At 44.0% G+C, this 18,021-nt stretch overlaps 1 protein-coding gene across 3 annotated transcripts in view; it reads right to left on the reverse strand.

Moving 5' to 3' along the window:
• The window catches only part of LOC144772494 (E3 ubiquitin-protein ligase TTC3-like), a 1,119,388-nt gene that overhangs the window by 636,024 nt on the left and 465,343 nt on the right, over nt 1-18,021 (reverse strand). The gene's annotated exons all lie outside the window — the stretch shown is intronic.

Here is an 18,021-nt window from a genome sequence, read left to right on the forward strand (position 1 = left end):
TCTCTCTAAACTACAACCATGTACCTTAGGTGCATTTTACCAATTGGTACTGGGCCACCTTATCAGTCCCTGTACAGCATACCTTGGTATCCAGGGCATAGGTGTACCCAGGGCCTACCAGGGGCTGAAGCATGTATTATGCCACCCCTGGCTGGCCACCCAAACAGACACAACTGGCTTCACGACAGCTGGGGCAAGGTGGTGTAAACACCCTTTGCTTTAGATATAGTATTCCTATATCTAACCCTAAAATGGACACATATATTCCTATCAGTCACTCCTATGGCAGGCCTTATCAATCCTGAAGGCAGAGTGCTTGGAATTATGTGAGATGGTGCTCTGGCATGAGCTGAGCCCGGTTGCAGCTTGCGGAACCAAGTCCAAATAGCTGTTCCATGATAACGCTATACCATATACTCTTAAGTGCATTATAATCCTCGCGGTTAAATGCTAACTTTGGTATAGCATTATCAAAACATGTCGAGTAAGGTGTCATACGAATTGGAATACTAACCCCTCGCCAATTCTGGCGACGGGGTTAGCATTCCACCCTTCTAGAGGGACACGACATGTATGTAACTGTGAACCCCGGTTAAAGTCAGACACCGCCTCAGCTCCACAAAATGGATGCTGCCACCGAGACACAAGTCTGCCCTCCTGCTGCTGGGAGTCCTTCCAGCAACGGAGGCCTGGACAAAGGGTTTCCTGTCAGGGGCGGTGCTAGCACCATCCCAGACAGGATTTTGTGTATCCCAGGTAGGCAGGGCTGAAAGGAAGGTGACTGCAAGTGGCACCCCGGTGCTCACTGTGCATATGCCGGCTCAAACCAGTTCCTGGGGAACACCAGCCCCTGAGCTGGGGAGAGACCGGACAAAGGAGAGGGGTGTAACCACCCCCCTCCTGGTCCCACCCATAGGGCAGGACCTAGTCGCGTGCCAGCCCCTTTTCTTTGGATAAAGGTAGGAGCAGGCCCCCTTCCAAATTAGATAATCTTGAATCTTGAACTACTTTCCACGAAAGGAACTCTTGACTTTCTCTGAAGACTCTCCCTTGTGGCTAAGGAGTAGCCACTCTGCACCAGCAGGCACCATCGAAGCTCTTGTTGTTTGCTGCACGTCCATCCTCCGGATCAAGACTGCCCAGCTCGACGAGACCCGGATTCCCTGCCATCTCTGACCTCTACCTACATCATCCAGCCCAGCTGAGATTCGTGGGTGTGACGAGACCCGTGGGACCAGCCATCTTCAAGACCTGCACGACGCTTCACCAGCACGACCCCCGAGAGACCCTCGAGTAAGTGCACTGGGGTTTGAGAAGCCCTAACCCTAAGCAGCTCCAGCACCGAAGTCCAGCCTCCCAGCATCCACGAGATCTGCGTGGGGCCCTTCTGCTTCTTTGCTGCTTGCCACGTTGTCCGGTCACTTGCCCGTTGGCTAGTGACCCTCTTGACGACGTACCACGATGTTTTCACCGCTGGTCTAGGTCCCCTAGACTGGCCCTTGCTTCTTGTCCAACAAGAAGTGCCCTGGACCCTCCCGGTCCACTCCAGATGCCATCTTGACTCCACCGCGTGGGCTTGCCTTTGCCAAGATTTGTTGCTCAAATCCTGAGTCCAGCATCACCAACAGCCGACAGCCTCGTGGGACAGCTCGCACCTTCAGCCTGGACGCCGACAACGCCGCCTAGCCCGTGTGACTGCAGAGTCCAGCGTCGCCCACTCACCTGGTCGAGGTGACTTCATCCGGTGCCATCCTGGTGCCCACATAATCACTGGCTAGTGATTAAGAACTAAGTCCCCTCTGCTTTCAGGTCGTCTCCTTCACTAATCCAGCCTTGGATCACACCGAACTTCTTCACTGGTCACCTGCCAGCAACTTCTTCTTTCAGGCTCCATAGACTCCAACGAGGATTCCCGACGTCTTTTGAACCCTATGCAGCCGTGGCCCCTGGGCTAGGTAACTTGAGTATTTCGGTACTCCAGCACAGGTTCACTATCCAAGTGTCCAGATCCTTTTTCGTTTTAGTCTACCTAGTCGGATTCGTCCGGAAACAGTAACTTTAGAAACGCTAGCATCCATAGACTTCTTCCCGCATCCCGCGTGAGAGTGCACACTCTGCACCCGATCTCCCTAGGCCTCCTGCTCGTAATCTTAAGGTTCAGTAGTGTAGTCCTAGCGATCCTGAAGCCTCTGGATCTTGTTACTTACCTGCTAGTATTTCGCATTCCGCTTTTTGTGTATATGGTTTTTCGTGCCCCTCGGGCATTTGTGTAAATTGTGCAACTTAAAAGTATTTTCGTAAGAGTTTTGTATTGTGCTTAGCTCCCTGACTCATAAAGAGTTCAGGGTAGTCTTGTTATAAATAAATATCCTTTATTTTCATAACAACTTGTGTGGTGTCCTTTCACTTGGTGTTCAAGGGGTATATGTGATGGTAAAACAGCTGGCTTAACACGCCCTCTAGAGTTTAGCCTGAAGACTGCTCGTGTCCATGCTACTAGGATAGCTGGTCTGAAAGGTTGACTTACAACCAATCATCAATAAGGGTTGTTTGGTATGATACACAGTGATCACTAGAATAGTGAGCACTATATATCAGGCCAACTTCTCACAACGACCATTACAATGCGGGGACAGCCACTCATTCCATTTCCCCGCAAGTGGAATCACGCATATGCGTGGTTAAGGCAGTGCGCTATCTAGATATGTGGGTGGGCGGGGAAAGTAACAGGAAGGATTGGGGGAGAAAGCACCAGGACGTGGTCTGGTAAGTGGGGCTGAGTTTTGGGGCTGTGGGGGGATCGTTTTTAGGGCTCTGGTAGTTTGTAGGACGTAGGGGCCAATATTTAGGGTTCAGGGCTGAGCAAGAGATAGTTTTCAGGGCTGGGTCCGTTTTAGGCCTGTGGGGCTGAGTTTGAGGTCGTTTTTAAGACTTCGGTGACAGTTTTAGGGTTATGGGCTGGGGGGCAATTTTAGGGCTCAGGGCGGGAGGGGGGACAGTTCTGAAGACTGGGGGAAGTTTTAGAGCGAATGCATCTTAAACACATTTCTTTATCAATCATGACTTTTCAACAAAATTGCACGGTAAAAGCATGTGTGGTAAAGGTCTGCATGGTTAATACGCATTTGTTACTGGGACTGCGTTGTTGAGGCCCGTGTGGTTAAGCCATGCATGCTTCTGTCATAGAACCGTGCGTAATAGATCTTGATGTAAAGGATACACCGCTAGGCCGAGCTGGGCTGAACAGAGCACAAACAAGAGAACATTGGAAAGTTTGGTTTCTATAAGGTGAAGTGTCTTGAACAGCACACCAGGCAACACATTGGTTTCAGCACCCGACATAGTTGGACTTTGTGGCAGGGCATCAGCCAGCAAGGATAACACCCAGCATCATGGTCAGCAATTTAATTGCATTCAACTGTCGCTGATCCATCCCACGCAAGGAGGTTTACTTTGTGGAGCTTCTGATACAGGATCTTGCCCTGCTGCTGGGAATGATGGTCCTCTCAAAGCGAAAGCCTGTTCAGAGAGAAAATGCACAGGCTCAGAATCTCTCTGTACCACACTCTCCTGAGGAGGACTTTGGCCCGGTCTTTTCTGATCTTCAGAACCCAAGACAGGAGAGGTATTGCTGAGAAGCACTGCAGGAGTCCATCACTTCAATCCAGCTGGAATGCCTCTCTTGAGTGTTTTGGAGGAAATCTCAGCATCCAAAATGTGAGACACCTCACATTCCCAAGGGTGGAAACTAGATCTAGCCAAGGCTTCTCAAAGTGTTCAAAGACACCCTGCACCATCTTGGGATGTATGCATGTATAAACTTAAACACCGTCCTGCTAATATATATGTAGGCGTTTTTTTTTGTTCCAATTAGACCATAGCAACACCCTAAGGGAACCCCGTGTACACACCAAGACACATACAACAGTGGATTGCCCCTCCGTAGAATAGTGCAGGGGATTTGGCTGAAAAGACATGAAAGAGAACGCTTGTCAAACAAGCAAGCACATACAAATATACGGGACCAAGAAGGTCAAGATCGTGATATCCAGGTAGGATAATCGCCTACAAGACACATGATGGAAAGCAAATTCGATCATAAGGCAAACAAGCGCACATTAATACACATATGTATTACCTCTATTGAACAGCAGATCATTGGTCCATACAATGACCTCGCAACTGATGTAAGGCATAGAGAAAAGAAAGCATAATAGAGAGGAAACAAAAATGTCTCAAAGGAGACAGCTATGTGCAACCTCCATCCAGAAGTAGTAATATAACGCAGCACAGAATTGAGCGACACCAAATTCCACAAAGAAGGATAAATCCTTTATCCCACAGGAGAAGAGTGACAAACCTAAGGGATCAGAGTACCTCACTGTCATAAAAGACATGCCTCAAGAAAAACTATGTTGTGATTTGCAACAAACTAATAATAAATCTCTGCATCGAAGGATTACAGAAGGAAAAATCTCCATGGAAGTGTAAACAGTATCCAGCGTACTAATAGGGCAGGATTAGCAGCATCCTAGACCCACAGCCAATGAAAAGAACTAAGGGCAATAAGCCCAAGTGCTCGATGTTACATGAAAAATAACAAAATCTCTATCGCAAGAGGATTCCCACAGCAGAGTGAATCGAAAACCCCACCTATGGGTAGGAAAAAACCCCATATAGGAATTCAAGAAGAACAACTTGTCACCAACACCAGAGGAACTGAACGAAAAAGAGTCTGCCAAAGCAGGGTCATCCTATCTGTATATGTGTATATTATATAACGCATAGAACAGTGTTGTGATACCAATGACAAAAAGGGAAACCCTTATACAGGGACATCCCTTTTCAACTGTAGAATAAAAAGAAAGAGAAGGGAACAGGCTAAGGGTTTGAACCTCCCCAGCTGTCCTTAAATCTACATAAGGCAGCTTCTGCTTGGGAACCAAATAAGTGAACACAATCAAACAGCATGTCATGTAAACCTGACTGGGCAGCCTTAGAAAATCTAGTAGTCCGAAGCCATGCGCGCCAGCGTAATGCTACCATAGATGCCATGACTCGACCAATTGAAACAGTGGTGTCCTCACCACACCGGATGAGCCAGTTGTCCGGCATCCATCCAAATTCAACTGATTCAGCTTGTCCCTATTAGCCTCAGGAAACAATGGCAAAAGCTGCGAAAAGGAATACCATGAATGCAAAAATAACAATTAATGGACAGAATGTTGAATTCTCCAGTATTGGGGTGTCTTTCATAGATTCACATGCCTGAATCATTCCCCGTCGTCGGAGTGGGAGTCCCAAGGTAAATAAAAAAGCAATAATATGCCTATAGAAAAACCAAAACCTTGGTAATAACAAACCAGGAAGTAAAGTAGCCCTAAGCTACAGTGCACAGAACTTTCACACTCATTACTATAATAGTCATTTTGTTACTCCAAACTGCAGCCAATCAGGCGACAGCACCCACCAGAATGTTCTCCCCAGAGGCTCAGGCTCTCAGATTTTCTACCGCACTTCGTGTGAAGGGAGTCTCCCTGAGCTCTGCTCAGTTTTCTTCTTACTTTGGTTGGTTTTTTACCTTCTAAAGATGTCTACTTCTAAATCCCTTTTTAGGGCTTGTGATTCCTGTGGAAAGCTAAGGTTGTTTAAGGAGGATCCACACAAAAAATGCATATATTGTCTGTATCCAGATCATGAGGTGAAGGAGTGTAAAATCTGCAGACCCTTTCCTCAGAAAACCTTCAGGGACAGAGAGGGTCGTCTTCTCCTGTGGCTCCAGAAGATAAAGGACCAGGATAACCCCGTTTCTGAGGTAGGGAGCATAGCCTCGGGGTCTTCTATATCCTCTAGGAAGAGGAAAGCTGAGGTTGAGTTAGCTTCTCCTGGGGCAAAGGTGTTGAAGAAAGCCCAATCCTCTCAGGATTCTGGCATGCCTTCGACTTCAAAAAAGGTTTCTCCACCTGTTAAATCTGGTCCTGATACGCCCTCAAGGAAAACTGGAAAATCTACATCTTCCAAAGCAGCTTCTCATAAAATGTTACCTCAGACTACACCTTTGACCACTTCAGCGTCAAAGACAGCTTTACCGTCGCTATCTCTTCATGTTGTCACCTCCTCAACATCTACGGTGACTTTCTCCTCACCTAAACCAGCTATGGTGATGTCTACAGCCTCCTCACCGTCGACGTTGGTTATCGTCCAAGTTCGACCCATCTCATCGACTAAGATAGTACCATCAATCGTCGACGCCCCGCCGTCAACGAGGATCCTGAAGGTACCATCGACGAGTACTCCGTCATCGACACAAGCGTCGACGAATATCTTGCCGTCGACGAAGATAGTCCCACCGTCGACGGCATCCTCGTCGACGAAGATTTCATTACCGTCGATGACAGCCTCGTCGACGACGTTACCGTCGACGAAGATACGCCCGTCGACGACATCCTCGTCGGCGAAAGAGGCACTCCCGTCGACGACCCCATCGTCGACGAAAAAGATGTTCCCATCGACGATGGAAGAAGACACCCACGTCGACGACATCGTCGTCGACGATAACATTACCGTCGACGGGCACACCGTCGACGAAGGTTCTTGCTCCGCAGTTGAATACAGCGTTTTTACCGTCGACGGCGGCACCGTCGATGTTAGGGGTGTTACCGGTCGTCTTAATTAGATTCCGACTCAGAACTGGTTCAGTTTACATCTTGTGAATCAGTAGGGTTAATTTAGGTTAGTGGGTATATTTTGTTTATTATTTTAAATATTAAGTTTTAATTAAAATCCATTTAGTAAAGTTATTTTTGATAATTGCCTTTGGCAATGCTTGTTTATTTATTAACTGAAAAATGAGCAAACTCTTAGAATGTGCGCTCTATTGAGACAGGCTCGCGCCAGCCCTCGTGCTTGGTGTTATGATGAAAGAGGCTCACGCTGAGTCTCGTGGCTGAAGCTATAAATATGTGCTTCTACCAACTGTCAAACGCTTTGTCTCTCGTTGTTCTTGACGAGAGCTTCTGCCCCCGCGTAGGATCTTTCAGTCCCTGAAATCTCCTGTTTCCTTCGTGTAAAATCAATGCCCTTTTATCCCGTCTCTTGAAACCCTGTGTAGTTAAGTTTCCGAAGCCCTGGCTGACAGCGTCGCTGATTTACGACATTTGACGAAGACGACGCGGCCGGACTCCGGAGCTTCTCTGAGGCAGCCAGCCGGGAGGTTTGTTTACCCGCTCCCTCTCTGCCGGCAGTTCGAGTCTCCGGGCAGCGCTGCACTGCCTAAATGAAAAAGGACAGTAAGAGATCGCTTTATTTTTAAAAGAGCCACGGACTATTTGACTAAATGTAATGTGGCAAAGGTTAATTTAAAGAAAGTTCTTTAAAACGCTAAAATAGGAAATTACTCGTCGAGTAGAGTAAACCAAGGAACAAACCTTGGCAAAGGCAAGTGACTTGTAAGGTTGAGTTGGAACTACTAATCCAAGGATTAGCGCTTGAAAAAACTAAGAGATACAAAACGAGTCTTGGAGGAGACTAATGTCAGTAGCTGCATAGAGCCAAATATTGTACAGTTTTAAGTGCTCTGAAAGCAGATAATAGAGACAAAACAAGCCTTGATTAAGGCAAAAGTGTAAAATAGGCAAACCAAATTTGTATGAGTAATTCTGTGATATGTTGGTTTAATAGCAGAGTTATGTGAGAAAGTTTAGCTTATTTACAAGGTCAGTCAGGATAAATAACCTTAGATAGTAGAGTGAATTTAGATAGGCTGTTTTTACCTGTCTTCCTACTGCAGAGTTTCCTAACAGAAGAAGTAATTAAAGACTCAGGTATGACCCTGCATGAAGTTTCAAAGTTCAGTTTAAACTAACCCAATTAATCTAATTAGCTTGTCTTTTCAGTAAAAGTATTAAGTTATTCTGACATGTAATGTTTATTTGAAGGTGACAAGATACAGAGTCAGAGTTAAAATTTCTGTAAAAGTGTGAACAAGGGTCAGACGGATTAATGGTCAGTAAGCATGATGTCTAGTTAATTATCTAAGCCAGTTAAGAAGTCTACAGATGAGTAATTGTTGTTAATATTGCATCACAGTGTAGCGTGAAGGCAGCGCAGAACATTCCTTAAGAAAAGGTCCTCGGCCTGGAGCACTTCCTAGAGAGAGAGACAACTGAAGATTTAATCTTGTATAATTTGTTGTGAGTCTCTCTGTCCACTTCCCCTTTCCCTGGGGGAGAAGTCAATCCAGTCAGTGTCAAAGTCCTGATTGGGTTGGTAGATCCTTGAGGGAGTTGGGAGTTCGCAGCTCGAGAGGAAACGTCAGAAGAGTCTCGCAGGACTCCTCAACAGTAGACAAAGCCTATCTTCCCAAATTTCAAAATCGTTTCCTCTTGAGTCTGCAAACTCACCCTCATGGATGCTTCACAGTTGTCACAATTAGTCCAGAAGTTGACAGTGGAAATGGAAAATTTACGTTTGGAGAATCAATCGCTTCGTCAGGAGTTAGATGAGACTAGGGCTGGATTCTCAACTTGGAGGGATTCCTCTAAAGAGAGGAAACCAGTTTTGGCGCCAGCTAGATTTGGAGCTGAAGTTGTTCAGCCACATACCTCAGAAGATCGGTCCGAAAAACAGCCAGTTCAAGTTACTGTTGTTACTCCTACACCTGTCCCCTTGGCTAACCCAGAAAGGTTTTCTGGAGATAATAGTAGATTTGCAACTTTTTTTAGTCAGTGCCAATTGCATTTCATGTGTAAGCCTCAAATTTTTTCTTCTGATTCTGCTAAGGTAGCATTTATAATTTCTTATCTGGGGGGGGGGTGGCTGCGAATTGGGCCATGCCCTTAGTAGATAATAATGATCCTTTGCTTCATAATTTGCAGAATTTCAAATTGGCCATGTCCAATTTATTCGCTAAACACACTTTTATTCAGTCTTCTGATAATGAGTTATTGAGTCTTCGTCAAGGGACCAAGGATCTTATCTCTTATATTACTACCTTTAATAGACTTCTGTCCGAAACTCATTGGCCAGAGGAGAAGAGAATCTCTTTATTTTATAGAGGTCTAAAAGATGATTTAAAAGATTCTCTTGCACACATAGTGAATTTGCCTGATGGGTTTAAGGAATTTCAGGATCTGGTGGTTAGGCTTGATCACAGATTAGGAGAACGTAGAAATGAAAAAACAAGGAGTGATTTTAGAAGTCCACTAGTTAAAGTTGAGAAAAAAGAGTCAGAAGTTAAGAATGTTTTTGTTGAACCTGTTTTACCGAGTGGGTTTAAAGGGCCTTTATCCCCAGAAGAAAAAGAACGGAGACGTAAGGGCAATTTATGTTTGTACTGTGGCAAACCTGGGCACTTTGCCAAGGATTGTTCTGTAAAACCCACAAAAAAGAAAGTTTTTGCTATTGAAACTCTTCCTATTAAGCCGTCGGAAAACTGAAATTCTCGAGGGAAGCAGAGATCGTTTCCTCGAGTAAAATTTCTTCTAAGATCTCCAAATTTGTCACCAATGTAACTACACATATTCCCAAACATTTTACTATTCGGATGGTCTTTATTTTAACTACTCTTCAAAGACATAGTATTCCTGTACTTTTGGACTCTGGGGCTACTGGGAATTTTTTCGATATTGGGTTTGCTCATAAATTGAATCTGAAATTTGTTACTAAGGAGGAACCTGAGTCTGTGACAGCTGTTGATGGTTCAGTTTTATCTTCCGGTATGATTCAATTTAACACTGAACCATTGACTTTAGTAGCAGATAATGGTCATACTGAGAAAGTGGTTTTTGATCTTATTGATGCACCAAATTTTGGTGTCATCTTAGGCATTCCTTGGTTGTAATTACATAATCCCAAAATTGACTGGATTAAAAGGACCGTTACCTTAGAGTCTTCTTTTTGTAAATTACATTGTTATCAAGAGACCAAAGATCCAGTGATGCCCCTTTTTTGTGCTGCTATAACTGCTGAAGATAATAAACTTCCAGTTGAGTATAGAAATTTTTCTAAGGTTTTTGATCCTGTTGAAGCAACCAAATTACCACCGCATAGAATTTTTGATTGCAGAATTGATTTAGTTCCTGGTGCTATTCTACCTTGTAGTAGAATTTACGCTTTAACTGAGCCTGAAAATGTTTATTTAAGGAACTATTTGGATGAGCTTTTGGAATTAGGTTTCATTCGACATTCTACTTCTCCTGTTTCGTCTCCTCTTTTCTTCGTTGCGAAGAAATCTGGGGATTTGAGGGCTTGTATTGATTACAGAGCGGTAAATAAGGCAACTATTAAGAATAGGTATCCGTTGCCTTTGATTCCAGTGCTTCATAATCAAATTAAGGGTTCTAGTGTTTACACCAAACTGGATCTTAGAGGAGCATATCATTTGATTAGAGTCAAAGAAGGCGATGAGTGGACGACCGCTTTTCGTACGAAATTTGGTCTTTTTGAGTATACGGTTATGCCATTTGGTCTTTGCAACGCTCCAGCGGCTTTTCAATACTTTATAAATGAGGTCTTGCATGATCTATTGGATGTCTGTTGTATCGTTTATATTGACGACATATTAATTTATTCTAAAAATATGGAAGAGCATGTACAACATGTTCAGTTAGTATCACAGAAATTAAGAGATCATTCTCTGTATGCTAAATTGGAAAAATGTGTTTTCAATGCTTCTCAAGTGGAATTTCTTGGCTATTGTTTATCACCTGAGGGAATTCATATGGATCCAAAGAAAGTTGAAGCAATTCTTACCTGGCCAATTCCTGTTTCAATCAAAGACACGCAGAGAATTTTAGGATTTGCTAACTTTTATAGGCGATTCATTTCTAAGTTTTCAGAAATTGTTACTCCCATTACTCAGTTACTGAAAAAAGGGAAAGTCTTTTCTTGGACTGAAGAAGCCGACCAAGCATTTTCATTGTTGAAGAAGGCTTTTACCTCTGCTCCCATTTTGGTTCATCCTGATCCTGATAGGCCTTTCTTTGTGGAAGCAGATGCTTCACAGACTGCAATTGGTGGTGTGTTACTTCAAAAGGATGCAAATACTGGTCACTTTCATCCTATTGCTTTTTTCTCTAGGAAATTACTTTTGGCTGAGCAAAATTATACGATTGCAGAACGAGAATTGTTAGCCATTAAAGATGTGTTTCAAGAATGGAGACATCACCTTTTGGGAGCTAAACACACTATTACTGTTTATTCTGACCATAAAAATTTACAATTTTATTCCACTGTTAAGGCTTTTACTCCTAGACAAATGAGGTGGTTACAATTCTTTAGCGAATTTGACTTTTTAATTATGTATCGACCTGGAAAGAAGCAGCTGTTATCTGACACACTTTCACGATTAGTTTGTGAAAAAGACTTAAATTCTGTTAAGGATCCTCCCAGTATTTTGCCTTTAGAAAAAATTGTTGCTGAAACCCATTCAGAAAGTTTCTTAGATTCTGTTAAGAAGGAATTAAAGAATTTTGATGTTCATGAATGGTTATTAAAAAAAGGGAATTCCATTAGAGATGGGTTTTTCTATCACAATGATAAATTGTTTATTCCCACAAGAGACTTACAGGATAAGGTCATGCAGTGGAATCATGATTTGGCAATTGCTGCACATCCAGGTATTAACAAAACCTTGGATTTATGTCAGCGTCACTTTTGGTGGGAAAAAATGATTCCTATAATTCAACAATTCGTGAAAGCTTGTCCAGTTTGTTCACGTCAAAAGGCTTTACATGAAGTTCCAATGGGTTTACTTCGTCCAATGACTATTCCTCCTCACCCTTGGCATACAATCAGTTTAGATTTTATTACTGATCTCCCTAAGTCTAATGTTTTTACTACAGTTCTTGTGGTGGTGGATTTGTTATCTAAAATGGGACATTTTATTCCGTTACACAAGATTCCATCTGCAACTGAATTCAGTACTGTATTTTTATCTAATATCGTGAAACTTCATGGTCTTCCCTCAAAGATTATTTCTGATAGGGGTCCTCAGTTCATTTCGAAATTCTGGTCGCAACTCAGTAAACTTTTAGGAATCGAGTTAGCTCTGTCCTCTTCTTTTCATCCACAGACTGATGGACAGACTGAGAGATTGAATCAGCATGTTGAACAAGGTTTAAGATGTTTGTTAACAACTTCCTCTTGTCCTTGGGATGAAGTTTTACCTTGGGCAGAATTTTCTTATAATAACACCACTCATTCAGCTTTGGGTTGTTCTCCTTTTTATTTTCTCACTGGTCAACATCCAAGATCTATCCCTATACTCTTACCTGATGAACAATGGTCTATGCCAGCAGTTACTGATAGGTTGACACATCTGTTTGATATCCAAGATAAGGCTAGAAAGCAATGGGTCAAAAGTAAATTAACTATGAAAAAGACTGCTGATTCTCATCGTAAACCTGCTCCTTTGTATAAGGAAGGTCAGTTGGTATGGTTATCTACTAGAAACATTCAGTTGGAGGGTCCCAGGAAGCTGAAACCCAGATATATTGGGCCTTTTGAAATTAAGAAAGTTTTGAATCCTGTGTCTGTGAAACTAGTTTTGCCTGAGGAATATGCTATTCACCCTGTTTTTCATGTTTCTTTGTTGAAACCTTTTGAACCTTCTACTCGAGCTGACAATCCACCTCCACCGGTAATTGTCGGTGATCATGTTGAGTACGAGGTTAAATCTATTCTGGATTCTAAAAGGATACGGGGTACCTTGTTTTATTTGGTTGATTGGAAGGGTTATGATCCTTCTGAGCGATCTTGGGAACCTGAGAAAAATGTTCATGCTCCTAGACTTGTTAGGTCTTTTCATGCATTGCATCCTGATAAACCTAGACCTGTAAGACGACCTTTGGGGGGAGGAACTGTTAGGGGTGTTACCGGTCGTCTTAATTAGATTCCGACTCAGAACTGGTTCAGTTTACATCTTGTGAATCAGTAGGGTTAATTTAGGTTAGTGGGTATATTTTGTTTATTATTTTAAATATTAAGTTTTAATTAAAATCCATTTAGTAAAGTTATTTTTGATAATTGCCTTTGGCAATGCTTGTTTATTTATTAACTGTAAAATGAGCAAACTCTTAGAATGTGCGCTCTATTGAGACAGGCTCGCGCCAGCCCTCGTGCTTGGTGTTATGATGAAAGAGGCTCGCGCTGAGTCTCGTGGCTGAAGCTATAAATATGTGCTTCTACCAACTGTCAAACGCTTTGTCTCTCGTTGTTCTTGACGAGAGCTTCTGCCCCCGCGTAGGATCTTTCAGTCCCTGAAATCTCCTGTTTCCTTCGTGTAAAATCAATGCCCTTTTATCCCGTCTCTTGAAACCCTGTGTAGTTAAGTTTCCGAAGCCCTGGCTGACAGCGTCGCTGATTTACGACATTTGACGAAGACGACGCGGCCGGACTCCGGAGCTTCTCTGAGGCAGCCAGCCGGGAGGTTTGTTTACCCGCTCCCTCTCTGCCGGCAGTTCGAGTCTCCTGGCAGCGCTGCACTGCCTAAATGAAAAAGGACAGTAAGAGATCGCTTTATTTTTAAAAGAGCCACGGACTATTTGACTAAATGTAATATGGCAAAGGTTAATTTAAAGAAAGTTCTTTAAAACGCTAAAATAGGAAATTACTCGTCGAGTAGAGTAAACCAAGGAACAAACCTTGGCAAAGGCAAGTGACTTGTAAGGTTGAGTTGGAACTACTAATCCAAGGATTAGCGCTTGAAAAAACTAAGAGATACAAAACGAGTCTTGGAGGAGACTAATGTCAGTAGCTGCATAGAGCCAAATATTGTACAGTTTTAAGTGCTCTGAAAGCAGATAATAGAGACAAAACAAGCCTTGATTAAGGCAAAAGTGTAAAATAGGCAAACCAAATTTGTATGAGTAATTCTGTGATATGTTGGTTTAATAGCAGAGTTATGTGAGAAAGGTTAGCTTATTTACAAGGTCAGTCAGGATAAATAACCTTAGATAGTAGAGTGAATTTAGATAGGCTGTTTTTACCTGTCTTCCTACTGCAGAGTTTCCTAACAGAAGAAGTAATTAAATACTCAGGTATGACCCTGCATGAAGTTTCAAAGTTCAGTTTAAACTAACCCAATTAATCTAATTAGCTTGTCTTTTCAGTAAAAGTATTAAGTTATTCTGACATGTAATGTTTATTTGAAGGTGACAAGATACAGAGTCAGAGTTAAAACTTCTGTAAAAGTGTGAACAAGGGTCAGACGGATTAATGGTCAGTAAGCATGATGTCTAGTTAATTATCTAAGCCAGTTAAGAAGTCTACAGATGAGTAATTGTTGTTAATATTGCATCACAGTGTAGCGTGAAGGCAGCGCAGAACATTCCTTAAGAAAAGGTCCTCGGCCTGGAGCACTTCCTAGAGAGAGAGACAACTGAAGATTTAATCTTGTATAATTCGTTGTGAGTCTCTCTGTCCACTTCCCCTTTCCCTGGGGGAGAAGTCAATCCAGTCAGTGTCAAAGTACTGATTGGGTTGGTAGATCCTTGAGGGAGTTGGGAGTTCGCAGCTCGAGAGGAAACGTCAGAAGAGTCTCGCAGGACTCCTCAACAGTCGACGCCCCCACTGTCAATCTGTACAGAAATGCAAGTATGGTCAGCCAAGCCATCCACAATACCGCTGCCTTCGCCGTCTTCCACAGCTTCCCTTTTAGAAAGGCGTGGTTCATCTTTAACAACTCTATCTCCGTTAAAATTGCCAAAAAGGTTGCTGGAATCTGAGGAAGAGGAATCCTATGAGGATGACACTTTCTGTGCAGCCACAAGCCCATCTGAGCTGCTGATAAAACTCCAGGATGAGGAGCATGAAGAGGAGGAACAATTCCTTGAGCCCTCTGGTCGGGCTCCTGTGTCTGCGCCTCCCACGCAAATGCCACTAGACCTTTTGCATAATCTCCAATATATGTTAAGCGATTATTATCGCCGATTTCCTCCATCAGAATCAGGTGATTCTCACGTCTCTACACGTGTGTCAAGGCCATCTAAGACAGCATTAAGACCTCCAAGACCAGCTTCTCCGCTGCCAACTACGGAGACACAACCTGCGATACCTCCTTCGCCAGTGCCATCTCATCATACACAGGGTGATAATACTTCGGAGGAGGAACGAGAAGAAGGCGAAGTGGACGACAAGTCAGTATCGTCGGAGTGGGATGAGTATCAAGCACAAACTCCTTCTCCAGCTGGCCCACCTACAGCGGATTCTCTGCCGGTTGACATTGCGACATTCGACCAAATCATGGAAAGGGCAACAAAAATGTTCCTCATCACAATGGAGGCAAAACAGGATGAGTGCTTCCTATATGATTTTAAAGATTTACCGCAAAGACAAGTCAAGACCATCCCAATAATTGATTTTATCTGGAAGGAGGGTCTTAAGATAATGGCTACGCCAAACTCTCTTCCTGCAGTTCTACCTCGGGTAGATAAGAAATATAAGGCGCCTACCAAGTCACCGGCATGCCTTATTGGCCAGGCTAAGACGGACTCAGTGGTTACCCAGGCGGCTCAGAGGAGAGCTAAGAATCCAGCTACGCAGGTCACTGCTCCCCCGGATAGAGAGGGAAGACGCCTCGACTCAATAGGAAAGAATGTCTCAACTATTGCGGCAACTACTGTCCGTGCCGCTAACTCCCTTGCAATACTTGGGAGATATGACAGGCAGATGTGGTCAGACATATCGCCTTACATTGAAAAGCTTTCAGAACCTGATAGAGCTGAAGCTAGAAAGATTATACAAGAGGGAGAATGTGTTTCAGCTGAAATTATTGATGCAGCAGTGGACGTGGCAGCCACAGGTTTCAGGCAGCTGGCGGGTGCAGCTGTTCTGAGGAGACAGGGATGGCTGTAATCTACATCCTTTCGCCTGGAGGTCCAATCTAAGATCATGGACATGGCCTATGATGGAGAGTTCCTTTTTGGGCAACATGTGGATGAGGCTTTACAAGCCATAAAGAAGGACACTGAGACCGCACGATCGCTGGGATCTCTTCAATTTCGTAAGTCTTCCTTTCGTGGAGCAAGAAGCAATTTCACTAACAGAGGAGGTTATTCACAACAGCGTTCCTACAACAACTCTCAAGGTAACCAAAGATACCAACCATACCGAGAACAGACATATGGTCAAAGGAGAGGTAATTACTTACAGTCGAGATGAAAGACCTCTTATCGAGGAAGAGACAACAACAAGAGCAAGTGAGAAATACATCCTGCCACCACTTCTACCCAACCTGAAGCAAATTGGAGGAAGAATATCCCTATACTTCTCAAATTGGTCCAGCATTACTACGGACAGATGGGTCCTGGACGTGGTATCCAGGGGTCATATTCTAGAATTCGTCAAAGCCCCTCCAAATTCTCCCCCAAAAGGTCCACCACCCGCTCATTTCAAGGAGCTGTTCTCCCAAATACATTCCATGATTCGGAAAGGAGCAATTGAAAGGGTACCTCAACATCAGAGAGGGAAAGGATTTTATTCGAGATTTTTCCTGATTCGCAAGAAGTCGGGGGAATGGCGCCCCATTCTCGACCTGCGTGCCCTCAACAAATACCTCAAAAAATTATCCTTCTGGATGTTAACACTTCAAGAAATGCTCCAATTTCTTTCAGAAGGGGATCACATGGCAACACTCGACCTTCAGGACGCATACTTCCATGTGCCCATTTTTCCCAGACACCGGACGTTCTTACGGTTCAGAGTGGCTGGCAGGGATTTCCAGTTCAAAGTTCTTCCCTTTGGACTACGTTCAGCCCCCAGAGTTTTTACAAAGATGTTAGCTCCTGTAGCGGCCCACCTGCGACTGGAAGGAATTCAAATTTATCCATATTTGGACAACTGCCTTATCAAGGCCAGTTCTTTCGTCACAGCAAGAACCCACGTTCAAAGATGTCTATCACTACTTCAGAGCCTGGGCTTCTCAGTGAATTTCGAGAAGTCTCATCTGACTCCATCCCAAAGAAAGTCTTTCTTGGGAGCGACGCTGGACACGAAGCTCGCCCAAGTTTTCATTTCAAGAGAAAGGCAGATAAAGATTCACAAGATGGCTTCTACATTACTAACAAGAAAGTGCGTTTCTGTTCGCAAGTTCAACGCCTTCCTAGGAATGATTTCGTCCTGTATTCCTCTCATCCCCAACTGTCGCCTAAGAATGAGGCCTTTGCAAGAGGAACTCAGTCTTCAGTGGGTACAGGTAGTAGGCTCATTTGAAGACGTTATCAACATAACCCCTCGGATGAGGAACTCCATCCAATGGTGGACGCAAAAGTGCAACCTACAGGTGGGATGTGCATTCCTGACAGAGGTGCCCAGATTCATCGTGACAACAGATGCTTCTCTGGAGGGCCCACCTCCATGGAATGGCAATCAGTGGCAAATGGAACATACAGCAGAAAAAGTGGCACATAAACCTCTTGGAGTTGCGAGCCATTTTTCTCGCCCTGAAATCTTTTCAAGCAATTTTAGAGGGTTCCACAGTTCTAATTCGAACAGACAAGACAACCAGCATGCAATACCTGAACAAACAGGGAGGCACAAGGTCGGCCCAATTATCCCATCAAGCACAAGAGATTTGGAATTGGGCCCTGGATCACAACATCAATCTGTCGGCGGTCCATGTTCCGGGGGTTGCCAATGTGCTAGCGGACTTCCTCAGCAGGTCTACTGCATGCAATCACGAATGGGAGTTACATCAGCCTACCCTAGATCAAATATTCCAAGAGTGGGGTCACCCCGACCTGGATTTGTTAGCGACGAGTCAGAACCGGAAATGCCCTTTCGATGAACTGGTGTCGGATATTTGCATACGCCTTTCCGTCGATTCCTTTAATTCCCAAGGTCATCAGGAAGATGAGGAGACAACCTTGTTGTCTAATCCTGATTGCCCCAAGGTGGCCCCGACAATATTGGTTCACAGAGCTTCTCCTCCTCTCGGAGTGCAGGCCAATACACTGCCTCGAATACCGAATCTCCTGACAATTCAAGAGGGCCAAGTATACCATCCGGACACAGTTTCTGTGA

This window comes from Lissotriton helveticus, chromosome 8, assembly GCF_964261635.1.
Source record: "Lissotriton helveticus chromosome 8, aLisHel1.1, whole genome shotgun sequence".
Lineage (NCBI taxonomy): Eukaryota > Metazoa > Chordata > Amphibia > Caudata > Salamandridae > Lissotriton > Lissotriton helveticus.